The following is a 16,744-nucleotide window of genomic DNA, read 5'->3' as shown; positions in this document are numbered from 1 at the left end:
AAAGATAATAATCCACCACATTGAAGACTTTATTTTCTAAAATGACCAATATAGTCAAAAGTAAACCAAGAATTAGCCCTTAGTGCTGCATTATCCCTGCAAAGGAGAATAAGATGGGCTTGAAAAGAATGTACAAAACAGGTTTACAGCTGAGCATTGAAAAAACAAATTTAATGACCACAAGTGATTTGCAAAACTTTAAAGCAGATGATGAAGACATTAATATAGCTCAGGATTTTCCATACGTCGGCCCAGACATTAATCAGAATGGAGACTGCAGTCAAGAAATCAGAAGACAAGGGCATTGTCTGCATGGACCAAAAGGCTTGTTTCTCCTCCTCTAATTCTGGTGGTATCCTGTTCGGATGACTCATGGCCCAAACCCCAGTTCTGATGCAAACAGTCCAGATGATGTTCAATATGTTCAGCATCAGAAATGGGGTGTGTGATCTGAGGCCCTCTGTTCCTGTGCCGAGCCGTCTGTCTGCACAGACACCCTGCACATCATCTACTGTCACCAGTCACTTGCTCTGAGATCAGAACAAGATGCCGAGCTGTGTAATCATTACTGGAAGCTGATTCTAGCCTCAGAAGTGAGCAATCCATGGTGGTGGTAGACACACCAAGTGACTCAGTGAGATTCCTGTGCAGATAGCCAGTCTGGTGTAGGAACAGAGGGTCAGGTAATGGGGGGAGTCAGGGTAGCTCTGGGGCCATTGCAGACAAGGCCTACAGCTTGGAAGAGCACCTATGAAGAAACTACACAAGATCCTGAAGTCTAAAGATATACAATTGTCTATGACACCATATTTTCCATTTCTGTGTATGATTGTGAAAGCTGAAATCAGCTCATTTGAAATGTGCTTCTGGAGGAGAGTTCTGAAGATACCATGAACTGCCAAAAAGACAAATCAATGGAAAGTAGAGCAAATCAAGCTTGAACTCTCCCTAGAAGTGAAGATGACTAAACTGGGACTGTCATACTTTGACTAGAAGACAATAATGCTTGCTAAGGTGGAATGCAGAAGGAAAAAAAGAGATTATAGCATGGCATTTTTGTCCGATCTGGGCACTGGCTGGGAACGGGCTTGAACTGGTGTTATTGCACAGAACAACACTGACTATGCTGCCAGCCAACCCCACACATCTCCCAGCCACACTTACCCAGCCACCACCCGTTTCCCAGCTGTGCTTAGCCAGAAAGCTTCCATCTTTCAAAAATCAGTCAGGTAAATGGGGCTGGGTGATGGGTGGTGGTCACTCTGTGTTATAGTGGAATTTTTCTGTGTGATAACACCCATTTAATCCCATTCATGCCTTGGCAACAAGGATGAAAAGAGGAGAACAAAACATATGAGGACAGGCTGAAAGAGCTGAGCATGTACAGCTTGGTGAAGAGAAGTCTAAAGGGTGATATGATTGCAGTATTTAAATGACTCAAGGGCTGCCACAAGGAGGAGGGTGCAGGCCTGTTCACTACCATCTCAGAGGCTAGAACTAGATCTAATGGTTTTAAATCACAGGAGGGTAACTATTGATTCATCACTAGAAAGAACTTCTTAAAAGTGAGAGCAGTTTGGCAATGGAACCTATTGCCTAGAGAGGTGATGGGCTTTCCTCCTCTGAATGTCTTCAGAAAGAGGCTGGAAAGCTACATGCTGGTTATGCTCTAGCTGATGTTCCTGCACTGAGCAGGGGCTGGGCCTGATGGTGCATAGGGGACCTTCCAGCTCTATGACTGCATGATTGTATGATTCTATGAAAATGACTTTTCCACTTCTACAAAAAACAGTTTTTCTTTTTCTTTTTTCTTAAACAAAATAGATTTAAAATTACAATCAGTCCATTTCATTCAATTCTGTATATATATCAATGTCATGTTATAACATCAGCAGGATAAAAAGGCGGAGGCATCTATGCATATATATGTGTACATATGGTATTATACATCTATATCTAAATAATTAAAAAGAAACCATTAAAGCGAGAGTAAAGACAATGATAGTTCTTAACTGAACATGATCTCTCAAACCTTTTAAATTAATACAAGTAGAGTTTAAATCAATACAGTCTTAGATTTGAATAAGATCTTACTACTAGCTTTTTTAATATTGAGTTTTCCCTTCTTCTTCTCAAAGTTAGTATCTTTCTTGTCTCTTATCTTCTTTCAAAACCTCCTTATCCAATACCTTTTTATCTATGATCTCCTTCCACTGTCTTTCTTTTCCTCCTTCCTTTCCTCCCTTCTTAGTGTCCATTCTCACCTATATTAATGCTCTTCCTATTTCACTTTCCTTTTTTTATCATACCTTACCTTCCTACATACACACACCCTCATCTACTTTCTTATCCTTCTAAATTACTTAATTCTTTCCCATACTTCCCATTCACTCTTCTTACATGTCACTCACTCTTAACTGCCTTCTTGTCCTCACTGGTTTCTTACTTATACATTAACCTATGTAGCTATTTATATAAAGTAATAAAAATGTCTGCTATCAATTCATGACCCATTTGTGTGATTCCCATCTTTATGTTTTAACCTTCTGTCATTATTTCTACATTTTCTCTGTTACTTTTATCTAACAAGCTCTCGTATAATATTTCTATTTAGTTTTTCTAATTCTCCAAAAATTTCCTGTTCTCCTTTGGGAAAAGAAAGTGCTTATTGCTGGTTCAGCCTGCCTCCCTGCCTGCCTTCTCTTCCTCCATCTGTTTTCAGCATGTGAATTTTGATGAAAAATGTAAGTTGAAGATAACTAGTACATTAAATAATATCAGCTTCATTCACATCCATGCAATGGCATAATCAAAATATTTTTACCTTTTTTTTTAACTCAACCAATAAATGTTTAACCCTAATGTATATTTACTTGGATTCTGATTTAATTGGTGTAATGAAAGTTCTCAGATCATAAACCAAAAATTAAGACAAAAAGGTATGAATTTGTGAGTAGAGGTATATGTATATGTAAAGTAAGTGTATGTAACAACGAGAGAGTAATATTTTCTTGATAACCCTTCTAAAAAAAATAGGCTGTCTTAGTTATTTTATTTTTAGAGGAATCTGACAGATTCATAATAACCTTGGTGGTAAGAACACCAACTGCAACTAGAGCATGAAATTTTCATGACTTTTCTTTACTTTTCCATTCTCTTTTTACAGTTTCTGATTAAACCAGCATAATATAAAAGAACCCAGTGATTTTAGTCAATTGTCTGCAGACCTCACTGAGGTTGTTTTTTTTTAAAAAAAAAAACCATCCTAAATATTATTTAAGTAGTGAAACACTTAGGTTTCAATAAAAAGCAACTAATCACATGTTACAGGACAGATACTATCTTCTCAGTTTCTCAAATGTATTTATTAGGCCAGTCCATTCATTGGCTTTGCTGATACAAACATTTTCTGTTCACTTAGCTTTGATTCGTTTTAGGGGAAATCTTTATTCAGCATTATGGAAAAATATCCAAAATGCTTATGTGAACCAATAGGTTCTGTTTCTCATCTCAAGTAGTTGTTGGGACAATCCATAAATCTTTGTTAAGCAATTGGCAATGTAGCTTAAGGTGTTTGAAGCTGGATGAGAGGAGGTGATTATTGAACATGTCCATGTGTACAGTGTCAGCACCATCGCTGCTATTTATTTACTACACATCAAGCCTAGGCCCCAGACGCTGGTGAGAGTCATTACCTCTGGTTTTGTTTGCCATTGATTCAGCCACAAAGGTAGAGAAAGAGCAGCTGTCATCCATTGAACATATTCCCACCATGCCATCCCCTTTTCTGGGATTAAGTCTTATTTAGATTGTGATTTTGAAGTTAGGGGCAATCAGTTTAACAATATTTAAATAAATAATCTAGTTGAAAAGCAATACCCACAATCCAAATCCATGTATTCAAATAATCATAGAATAATAGAATGGTATAGCTGGAAGTGACCTCAAAGTAATCTAATTCAACTCCCCGCTGATGCAAGAAGTCTATAGCTAACACAATTATGATAGAGGACCCCTCTTTAAAACCTTTAAGAAAGGAGAGTCCATCACTTTCTGAGATAGTCTAATTTTATGATCAGGACATCTCATAGGACTTTTGCACACGGGGACGTATGTGCTTCCATCCTGAAGGTGGTTAAAATGTTGGCAGCTCAGAAAAGCAAGCAAATTTGCTAATGCTTATCGCACACAGAGCACAAGGGGTTAAAAGCACATTACTTAGGCAAGAAAGTGGGCTGAAAGCCAATTTGGGTTTCAGACAGATGAGGACAAATCCTGTTGCCAGCTTGGAAATAACGTTTTTGTGCATGCTCCAAACTGTCATTTCCACAAGTGCATACACATACATGCTCCAGAGAGGGAAGGGAAACTGGGAAGGAAAATCCTCTTTGTCCCAGAAGCTGTTTCAGGGGAAGAAAGGCTGAGGTTTCCCTTTGCAAACACCCATAAAACCACACACACACAAGAGAGAAAGAGGATGGGGCTGGTCCATAAACCTGCCTGATTTCAGTGAGAGCTGAAACTCCCAGATGCCCTCCTTTTCCAGGACATATTTTCCATTTCTCCCTCCTGTTCAGGAGGAATTCCAAAACATCCTCTGTCTCTCTGCCTTCTCCCACCAGCTCTTCCCTTAGACTTAAGGCTTAGAGGCTGCAGGAAGAAGAGACCAGCCATGCAAGAGAAAGAGGTGTGTGTGTATTCCTTTAAGAACAAGGCTGCCTCCCTCTCCTTGGCACTGCAAGGAACAATGGGAAATCTTGGAACAGGGAGAATCTGGTACAAGGTTTTCAGACTGCTGCAATTACATGAAGAAAGCGAATTCGTGAATGAACTGGAAATGAAGGTATTTTTGTGTCATGGCCAGCCAAGAACAGCTGTTGGAGGATGAGGCGGAGGACGAGCCTCCTCCAGAGCAAGAGCTAATTGAGGTTACACCAGGTGATAATCCTGCTCTGCCAGGTCCCAGCTGTGATCTCCCAGACCCAGAGGAGGAGACCCAACCAGATCCTAGTGCTAGGGAGATGCCTCCTGTGGTGCAACAGCCTAGTGGTGACTCTGGGGAGGAAGCTTGCCTGAATGTGCCTACTTACAAACAGAGAATGGCTGAGAGTTTTTGCAGGTGCAGATCCAGGAGGATTGTAGAGAGGCAATTAGCCAACCAGCCTCAGGTGGCACGGGGGAGAGTTTCCCTTACTTAAGATGTAGAGAGGCCTCCACTCAGTGCCAGAGTTTATTGCATGATCCTTTGGTGTGCTAAGCCATTCTTATTGGCGTGTGTCTGTGTGTGCTGGCTGCAGTCCGGGACATTTTGCAAAAATGCTTATTCCCTGATTCACCTCACTTTCTGTCTGGATTCTGACTGGTTTGTGTGCAACATAATCTAAAAAACAATTGTGAAATTGTCCCTAATGCCCTGGATTATGACCAGCTTAATCTTCCAATTTTTCCTGTGTGAAAAAGTCCATAGTTACTTTTCTCTTTTGTTATTTGACTATAAATGAATAAGCTATAGCCTCAGGAGTGGCAGGAAGCAAGGCTGATCCATTTTCTCTAACCAATGTAGGGATCATACAGCCCTCTATATGATGTTGGCTTGGAAGTTTCATCACCTGTAAGAAGCACAGAGGTTTGCATAGGCCTTTCTACTGTTCTGTATGAAAGCTTTTCAAATATTTGAAGATGCTTACCATATTTCTCTCTTCCAGACAAAACATGCTCAGTTCCCTCTACTAACAGGACTTTTATTTCTAGCTCACCATCTTCTGGGCAAATTCCAGATCTTTGATATTCTTCTTAAACTGTGGTGCATAGAAGTAAAGTTGTATGGATCTATAGATTTTTGTTTATTTAGCAATTCTATACACATGGAGATCCTAAATGAAAGTATAGCTTCACACATGAACTTCTGCATCCTTCTCCCTTTCTAGCAGCTGTGGGAGAAATCTGTGTTGCTGCTGCTTACTGGTAGGAATGGGGAATGTAATTCAGACTACAAAGTTACAACTGGTCTCAGCTTAGTGGAGGGCAAGAAATGAAGATGCAGTTATGGATGGAATGTACCCCTCTGTTCTTTTCCCCAGAAGCCCAGAACAGCCATACCTTCATCATCAAGGCCATCCAAGAGAATAGGTAGTTAAAGGCCAAGAGAACAGACCCCCTGAAAGATTTAAAAAAGAGAAGCATATGCATACATACACTGCATTTATGCAAACACATTAAATCATAGAGTTGGAAGAGACCACAAGGGTCATCCAGGTCACTAACAGGATGCTGGCCTCTAATAGCCATCTTCTGATTGCGGAGCTTTTTTTTTTTAATCTCTTGTTTAAAATGTTTTCAACAAAGGGCAATGGATTAGTGGAAGAAGCTGCTGAGGCGGTGGGGTGATACAAGATAAAGATTCAGGATTACAGGAAGATATTTGCCCTATGGAAGCAGATAAAAATCCAAGTAAGGAAAGCTTATTTCTAATTAGCAAATTCCAACTGAATTTAGTCAAAACTGATGAGCTGAGGTGATTGCCTTTCAAGTCACGTTCTTTGACCCTCAGGGAATTTTGCCCACTAATGTATATTAGACACACACATTTGTAGACAGTAATGTTCTACAGCTTTCTCCTTATTTGTGTAACTCCTGTTAATGTCAATGGGAAACATAATGGAGGCCAGACTCCCTAAGGGTGCACAGTTTTGTAAAGTCACTGGGTTCCTGAAATTCATTTTTAATGCACCAGTTATTTCTGAAATGTTTTAATTGTGTTGTGCATATGATTGCTCCAGGGTGTGTTGTTTAGCCAAGCACATTCAGTGCTGGAGAAAGAAAAGGGAAGTTTGGGGGAAAGTAATAATATTTAATAATAACATCAATGCTTGCATTTTAATTAAAAAAAAAACTATCTGCTAGAAACAACAGTTGAACCAGACAATTGTTGACATTCTTTAGCAGTTTGCCAAGCTATATATCAACAGTCCACTATATCTGAAGTAATTTTACAGTTATTCAGTGAATCTTAGAGATCAAAAGCATTGCTTTCTTACGTGAAACAGCATATTTACTTTGAAAATTATCATTTTTTTCATTTTGAGAATATAAATAGAGATGCCATTATAAATTTTTCAACTCACATTAATAGTGATGTTACTATAAAAAGGTAACACACTCTGAGAGCCAGTGTGATATAATGGTTTGTGTGCTGGACTACAACTCTGGAGACCTGAGTTTGAATCCTCTCTTGCTCATGGAAACCCAGTGGGTGACCTTAGTCAAAGTCACATTCTCTCAGCCCCAGATGAAGGAAATCTTGCCAAGAAAACCCCATAAGACAGAAATTATTTGAAGTTGTGCAACAATAGCAACATCATACACTACATGGGGCTGCCTTTGTAGTGGGCCCAAAATCTTGTAATCAAATTGCTTTCTGGGGACTGGTTGCAAGGAACATCTTACTCCTCTGTTGAAACAGCTTTTCTGGCCTGTAAGGCTCATACAACTTGAGCCCAGATGATCTGAAAGACTGTATGTTCCTATATGAACACCCCTGAGTTCCAAGATCTTCAATGGAGGGTTTTTTTCCTCAGTTTTTCAAGTTGTCAGGCACAACTTGCCCACAGGTCTTCTTTCAAACCAAAAAGACAGCTCCAAGACTCATAGTCAAAAGGACAGCTTTTATTGAAGTAAAGAAAATCATAACAGACAGGTCCATGACTTCTTTGACAAATCTGAGGATATAATACATTCAGGCACTTTTATAAAAAATAATGAAGTCCCTCCCTTAAAGTTGGTGAAACAAAATGATTGGTTATTGATCCCTCCGGTTTCCTGTGTTTTGTACATTAATATGGTGTAATGCTTAACCAGGCAGAGGTCTAATACCTGGTGAAAAGCTGTGTGAATCTACTGTCTTCCCACCAATACCAGACATAATATCCTTAAGCCAATGATGTGTAGTTTCTTTCATGCCCTTTGCTGTAACCAACCACCCTCACATAATAGACAGTCTCTTTAACACACACACACACACAAACATATAATAGTCAGAACAAAACGATATTAAGCTGTCTTAACAGATTTAAACTTTAAGCACATAGTTACTATAGAGTATCATATATGTGAGCCATTTAGCTTAATCCAACCTTCCCCCCCTTAAGCAAGCCTTTCTTCAAAGGTAAGATGGGAGCTTCCCACACATACTAAGCCTCACTAGTAAGGCTCTTGGTTACATTCCACAGCCCTTCCAGCACAATTAGAAATACATTAACCCTTGCTGAACAACATCAGGGTTTATGCAGTCACAATCAACTACAACCTATCAATCCATTCTCTAACCCAAATCAAATATATGGCAGAAAAGCATCAATCAGATGTGTATTCTGACACATCACTATCACAGACACATTTGATTGTGAGGCCACAGGAGAAAGTCTTATTGGTGGCTGCTCTTAGACTGGAATTTCCTCCCATAAGAAGTTAGCCTGGCCTCTTTTTCTCTTTCTGACAGAAGGCAAAAATGTTTCTCTTTTCCCAGCTTTCTGAATGTTAACTGTCTAATGCTTAAGATCTTTTAACTGGGATATGTTGTTTTTATCATTTTAACAGGCTTTTAAAATGATCTTCAATATTTTTAATGTGATGGTTCAATTGTTTATTTTTAAAATAAACATTTGTATTATCCTTTGTTTACACTAATATTGTGAGCGGCCTTGGGTCCCATATTGGGAAAGTGGCAAGATATAAATTAGTAAGGGGCAAAACAGACTGTCAAAATAAACAGGTTTCTGGCCAGCTTGGGGAAGGGGCATTTACACAACACAAGCTTTGAAGCCAGCTGAAAAGTGCATCCAAGCCACACTACAGGGAGAAAAGCCAGACTAAAAAGGAGCTGGGTTTTCCTGCTTCTTTTTGAAAAGTGCACTCCTTTGCATGTACATATAAATGCACTGATGCCAAGGCAGCTATAACGGGACACTCTTCCCAAGCTCCAACCCTAATTGTTCATGTAAATGCCCTGTTGCAGGAGCTCATTTAAAAGAGATGGAGCTGCCATACATAAGCAGTGAGGGTGGCAATGCCCAAAAGAGAAAATGTGACACCTCTCATGGAGATTAGTACAACACACACTAAATAGACAGTCAAAGAGGGGGCATGGGGTGAAGGGGAGTTAAGGGGGGTATGATTGTACCCTGCCAGCTACTGTATGGGCACACCTCTGCTCCGATGCCTTATCCTGGTGAAGTGTTGAACATGCAAATATATGCAGGTTCACAGTCCCTGGTGGTTCACTCCTGCAAAAGTGCACAGGGATGGTGGGGGGAACAGTAAAAAAAAAGTATCCAGTGGTGTGGCTTGAAGCTGTGCCATGTGGTCATGACATGCACACTGCAGCCACCCTGAGAGTGGGCAGTGCAATTGGTGAGGTTTCAAAGCAGCTTAGGAAAAGGCAGCTTCCAGCTGCTTTTTCTGGCCTATCTGTTTTGCTGCTAAGTTTATTAGGTCCAAACAAAATGCCACAAAATTTATCTTTAAAATGGAAAGGGGTGTAGCAATACAGAGCGTGTTTGGACCAGCTGCACATTAAATCAAGGTAAAATATAGAGAAAATGGAAAGGATAGGCTTTCAGGGCTTTCAAGAGTTACAACCGTCAATATTCATTAGCACCCACTATTAATACTTATTACAATATGTCTTTCCCCATTTAAACAAAATTGTAGCACATTAAAGACAGAGCACCAAGACAAACAGAACTTAATGCAAATAATATCAGTCTCCTGTGGAAATGGAGACATTTAGATTGGCTGCCATAGAACTTGCTATTAGAAATATATATAGCTGAATGAGCATGTATTCCTCAAATGATTTACTTTTTAAAATTTAACCACCACCATCCCCATCTATAAGAGAAAGACACACAGAGATGGAAAGGAGTGTGTGTTAACCTTGTGATTATGGAATGTTCTTTCAATTTTGTTAGTTTGTAAGACTTCCACCCATAATGTATGAACAAATATTTGCTTTTACCTTAGCCTTGCTTCCTGCTTAATAATAAAAACAAACCAGTTAAAAGGGTTAAGTAGTTTTCAAGGTTCAAGGCTTCTAGGTAGGGGGAAATGGATTTTTGCATTACCAAGATTTTCTACAATGAAAAGAGTAAAATGTATCTGTCACAGGGCAGGTAACGTTTTAGCTGTGTAAAGGGAAGGTACTTTAACATGTTGAGTGTCATAATCTTAAAGTAAGTACAAAATATAACTATTAAGACATTTTCTCCAATTCATTGTTGACAGAAAAAGTCAATAATCCATTGCCAAGGAAACAAAAGACACAGAATCCTGTTGTATTGTCTCTTACAAACACTCCAGTAGTATTTAAGCTCATCTGATGTAAAGTAGGAATTGTGAGTTTATTCTTCTCCCTCTTATTTTCTCTTTTATTGCTGTGGCAAAATTGGTGAGATACACATTACACATCCCAAGGTTATAAAAGTCTGCAATTAAAATTGATTTTTGTTCTCAAATTTCTTCCCTAACAACACACTTACTATTGCTCTCTAATACTGAAGTGGAAGCAAGAGATGGGAAATGAACTTCTATTTCCACTCTTTGTCAATAATAATCCATGGAAGCTGCAGAAAACTTTGTAGCTTGCATCTCAAATTGCAAATGTGTTCACACAGTAGGTTGGAGTAGGGTTGGAATAAATTGTGAGGGAGAAACATTTGGCATTTATAAACAATATATCTTTGGCAGTATGCAAAGAAAACTAGGTATTCTGTTTAATTTGACTGGATGCAGATTATGGAGATACTTAAAAGGCTTAAGAGGGAGACAGAGACATTTGTCAATCCCTGGTATTGATAGGAAAAGGCTGTTGCACACTCCAGCCTAGATGGTAGGTGGTGGGATCAGATCTCTGGCAAGAGTACAGCAGGTAGAACAGAACTCTCTTGTGGACTTAGGCCTGATTCTTCTCAATGCATTCTGCCAATAGTTGCACTTTTTCCACATTTGCTCAGCAGAGGCAAGGAAAGAGAGAGAAAATCTGGAGACAAGGGTTCCAATTCCCCCTTGGCCTTTGAAACCCACTGGGTTACTTTAGGCAAGTCACTCTCTCTCAGTCTCAGAGGGTGCAAAGGCAAAACACTTCTGAAGAAATCTTGCCAATCAAACTCCATGATAGGTTCACCATAGGGTTCCAGTAAGTCAGAAATGTCTTGAAGGTGCACAATAACTACACCAGCAGCAACAGGGGTGTTATGAATTCTCATAACATTACTCTTTCTCGCCAAACCAGCAAGAGATCCTGCTGAAAGATTTCTCATTTTCAATGTGGACCCATTTCAAACCGGCTTCCGGGCGGGCTATGGAGTTGAGACTGCCATGGTCGCCTTAGTTGATGACCTCCGTCTGGGCATGGACAGGGGGAGCATGTCCCTGTTAGTGCTCTTGGACATCTCGGCGGCCTTCGATACCATCGACCATGGTATCCTTCTGGGACGCCTGAGGGAGTTGGGAATCGGGGGCACTGCTTTGCGGTGGTTCCGTTCCTACCTCTCGGGCAGATCCCAGATGGTGGAGCTGGGGGACTGTCGCTCCGATAGGAGGGCCCTGACATCTGGTGTCCCTCAGGGAGCGATTTTGTCCCCTATGCTATTTAACATTTACATGAAGCCGCTGGGAGAGATCATCCGGAGACATGGGGCGAGGTGTTATCAGTACGCTGATGACACCCAGATAGTTTTCTCTATGTCTCCGACTGATGCAGTAACTAAGGATGGCATCTCTCCTCTAGATGCCTGCTTGGCGTCGGTAATGGGCTGGATGAGGGAGAACAAACTCAGTGTGAATCCAGGGAAAACGAAAGTACTGGTGATAGGTTCCCCGGCTTCGGGTGGTGAGATCTGTCACCCGGTCCTGAACGGGGTCACGCTCCCCCTGAAGGACTCGGTGCGCAGCTTGGGTGTACTCCTTGACTCGTCGCTCCAGCTGACTTCTCAGGTGGATGCGATGGTCAGGAGTGCTTGTTATCAGCTTCGGCTGATACGCCAGCTGCGTCCCTACCTGGACCGCAAGGACCTTGAATCTGTTGTACATGCTTTGGTAACCTCTCGATTGGATTTCTGCAATGCGCTCTACATGGGGCAACCCTTGTACCAAACCCGGAAGCTGCAATTGGTGCAGAACATGGCAGCCAGACTGGTCACTGGTAGTTCCAGGTCGGACCATATAACACCTATTTTAAAAGATCTCCACTGGCTGCCTATTCGCTTCCGAGCTCAATACAAGGTGTTGGTTTTGACCTATAAAGCCCTAAATGGCTTGGGCCCAGGGTACTTGGAGGACCGCCTCTCCCCATATAATCCGCCCCGCACACTCAGAACATCCGGGACAAATCTGTTGGAGGTCCCTAGGTCAAACCTTGTACGGACCTCTCAGAGGGCTTTTGCCATCGCTGCCCCTTCATTTTGGAACAAGCTCCCCGTGGAGCTTCGCTCCACCGCCTCACTAGCTATCTTCAAGAAAAATCTGAAGATGTATTTAGATTAGATTGTTTATTAGTTAGATTGTTTATTTTCCTGCCCCTTATTTTTTCCTTTTCACCCCGGTTCGTTGTAAATTAATTCTTCCCTTTCTTTGCCCTTGACATGTGTATTTTTATCGATTTCCTGTTCCTGTTTTTTGTAAGTAAGGCTTTTAACTTTTATATTTGAATTTTTACTTTCTATTGTAATGTTTTTAAATTTTGTAAGCTGCCCTGATCATATCTATGGAAGGGCGGGGTAGAAATAAAAATTATTATTATTATTATTATTATTATTATTATTATTAAAATGGTTATGTGAAAAATGAGTTGCCTATATTCTACATCAGCTGCATAATTAAATCTGCATAATTTAATAATATCTTCTGGCCCGACAACCCCTCCCAGCCCACTTTAAGAGCTTGCAACTAGATCAGGTAAAGGAAGCTGATTCTGATTCTGATCAGGGTGCAAGGAAGGAAATATTCTGCCCCACCCCCACTAGCAAACAAATTGTGAGAACAATTTGCAACAAGTTAGACACACACACATATATTTGTTTTAATTATTTAAACTTGCAAATTTAAAATCAAAGCACAGGTTTAATAACTATGATAGTTATTATTACTTTAACTAATATTAAGATTTATTTGATCAATATTAATGTTAATACAGCCAGCTCTCTGTATCCACAAATTATTTATCCATGGATTCAAGCATGCACAGCTTGAAATATATTTTTAAAATATACATTTCAAATAGCAAAGCTTGATTTTGGCATTTTATATAAGTGATACCATTTTACTATGCCAATGTATTTATTGGGACTTGAACTTCCATGGATTTTGTTGTCCATGGTGGGTCCTAGAACCAAACATCCACAGGTACCAAGGGCCCACTGTTTTATGGTTACCTTATATATGTGATTTTGTTGTTATAAAGATACATGTACTTTGATACAACTACATGTGTGTGGTTAAGTTCTAAAACTATGAAATTTTTAAAAAGACAAAGGCACATCTGGAAGGTTCAAAAAATTTCCTACTTCTGATTGTCACAGCCTTGCTCACTGGTGGGAAGGAAATGGAACTGTCACTTTCCTTGTACACTGATAGGAAGCTGAATGAAGCTTTTTTGTTTAAATTGACTCCTGGCAGACAGGATTGTGTGTTGGCTCCTCATTTGTTTAATCTACCTGCCTTTATGACCTTTATGATTCTCACCCACCTTTGCTGGGAAATCATGTGCTATTTGTACTTCAATATGCTGATAATATATTGTTACTCTCTCTATCTCAGGTGGGTATGCCAAGGGCCCTGAAAAGATTCTAAGAATATTGTGATGAATTTCACCTACTGGTTAACTTCAATAAATCCAAAATACTGGTATTTTCTAAAATATTTGCTCTGAGAACGTGGAAGGTTGGTAATCAGAAAATTGAGCGGGTCAGGAAGTATGTCTACCTTGGTGTCCTTTTTCATTTTAATGGCCACAGGAGCAAACAGAGAGATAAAGTAATTCAAACAGGGAAAAGATTGTTGGCAGTTATACAATCTTTTTACTATTAAAAAAGGCTACCAGGATGTCCTGGTGGCCTTAAAAATTTATAAAGCCAAATTAAGACTAGAATTACTTTATAGTATATTCACCTGGATTCCAGCTTTAATAAGGTAGAATCCAGAAGAATATTATCTGTTCCTCCATGTGTACACCATCTTACTCTTTATGAGGAACTGGGGTTGAAAGCTCTTGAAACTGAAGCCTGGTTGATGACATAGATTGTGGTTTAAGATCCACTTCAGGGTAGATCTGGTCTTTTATGGTACCTTCTATCTGATGTTTATTGTGCCAGATGGGTTAAATTTTACGAAAGTAAAGTAATATCTATGGGTTTAAATTTTGATTCTCTCCTTTTACTAACTGAAAAGGAGTGTCTTGATTCTATCAGGGTCTGCCTTGTGGAGGGAGAATATCAATTATCATATCCAACACCACCTAGAGTGGGTTTTCCATCGATTCTCGATATTCCCCCCCCCCCCTTTTGCAGGGTAGGATTCTGGATTATTTTCAAACTCTTTCATTGCTAGTGTTGAGTAAGGCTTTTTTATTAGCAAGGCTGGATGTACACCCCTCAAATGTGACCAGGGCAGATATTTACAGTCCCCATTTTTAAATCGTATGTGTCATTGCAACCAAGCTCCTGATGTTCTCCATCATATTGTATTGCTTTGTCCATTGTATATAATTCCAAGGGAAAATTGTTAAGAAGGTTAATGGAAATGAATATCTGTTTGGATGGGCTATCAGTGGAATACTTATTGGAAGATCGGAACCCGCATATTACCAGGCTAATGGCCAACTTTCTGGTGGAGGCAACAAACTTATGGCATAAATTTCATAATAACATCTTGACTCCTGGCTCTTAAGGAGAGTTGAGCTGCAATTTATATATTTTTACAGTAAGTCTACATAGCCTTACTGAACATAAAGCAGTTAGAGAAATAATAATAATAATAATAATAATAATAATAATAATAATAATAATATTTATTTGTATACTGCCCTCTGGCAAAACAATCTGGGCGGTTAACAACAGTAAAATATAAAATATGACAATTAAAAACACTTTATCCCTCCCCCCCTTAAGACAGTATTAAACAGTATAACATATTAAAACACAATATCAATGCATAAAAACAACAATTAAAAACGAAAAAACCCTGATATCCCTCTGTTGATCCTCAACCATCACTAAGATGGGGCCACGGGAGGAATGAGGGAGTCAGGGAACCTGGGCCGGGATGGTTAATCTGGAAAGGCCTGTCGGAAGACCGCTTTTTTAAAGCTGTCTAATGATGTTATCTGACGGATCTCATTCGGCAGGTCGTTCCAGAGTTTGGGGGCGACAGCAGAGAACACCCTCTGGGAGGTCGACGCAAGCCTAGATTTTAGAGGCTGCAGTAAGTTCCTCCCAGAGGACCGGAGAGCGCGGGGAGGATTGTGCGGGAGGAGGCGGTCCCTGAGATAGCTTGGACCCAAGCCATTTAGGGCTTTAAAGGTAATAACCAACACCTTGTACTGGGCCCGGAAGCTGATAGGCAGCCAGTGGAGGGACCTCAAAACCGGAGTAATGTGGTCCCTCCTAGATGTTCCTGAGACAAGCCTGGCTGCCATATTTTGAACCAGCTGTAATTTCCGAGTTAAGCACAGGGGTAGCCCCATGTAGAGTGCATTACAGAAGTCAAGGTGTGAGGTTACCAGCGCGTGCACAACTGTCTCGAGATCCCTTACTTCCAGAAAAGGGCGCAGCTGGCGTATCAGCCGAAGCTGATAACAGGCACTCCTGACCGTCCCATTTACCTGATTTGTCATCAGGAGCGACGAGTCAAGGAGCACCCCCAGACTGCGAACACATAACTCTTTACTGGATGCACACCAGCATCTTTTCCCTTTGTAAAACAACGCATACACCCACAGCAAACACAGAAGAACTGGGATTCTCATCCCCATCTTTTTATGTATATTGTATTTTTTAAAAAATAACATGTTGTATAAATAGTCTTATTGCACAAGTTCACTTCTAACATTGATGCCATCAAGCTGGAATTTAAGTTAAAACATCTTGCTGGCTAAGTATATACTGTATATTTGGCAAAATTGTTTTACACCTGAAGGGATAATATTTTCAAGATTAAGAATTATTTTCTCTGAGCTACCATGCAGGTTTATTAGCTGTGAAAATAATGTATCTGTATTCAAACCAAAGATGATGCCTAGTCCTGGTGTAGTGACATAAAGCAAAATTATTTATTTCCAGATTGAAAAACTGGAAAAATAATAAATCATTAATAATTTTATGTAACCCTTTCCTGGCATTTGAACCATATAAAGTGTTGTGGAGGACTTATTCTTTGGAAGAAAATACATGCCTTTATGTTCAGCTCCCCTCCCTCCTGTTTTCTACACTGTAAATAGATGTCCTGTAGAGAAAACATGATTTCCTGCCCAGGTTTCTCTCTCCCCCCCATTTTTCTTAATATAATAAATCTGCTGCAAAACTTTGAGGCATTCAAATTACATGAATACTGTACAGAGACATTTTGTGTTCTCCCACAGCAGGAAGAAAACTACCATAATTATTCATCCTCACATGCAAGGATGAAATAATTGAGGATCCTGTGATCTGTCCTGCAGTCATCCTCCTAACCACTTTTTCAATATACTTCTTGC

The sequence above is a fragment of the Sceloporus occidentalis genome, unplaced genomic scaffold, assembly GCF_023333645.1.
Source record: "Sceloporus occidentalis isolate IW3139 unplaced genomic scaffold, rSceOcc1.0.p SCAF_2, whole genome shotgun sequence".
NCBI classification, from domain to species: domain Eukaryota; kingdom Metazoa; phylum Chordata; class Lepidosauria; order Squamata; family Phrynosomatidae; genus Sceloporus; species Sceloporus occidentalis.
The sequence above is the reverse complement of the archived record's forward strand: the minus strand, read 5'-3'. Positions refer to the sequence as shown.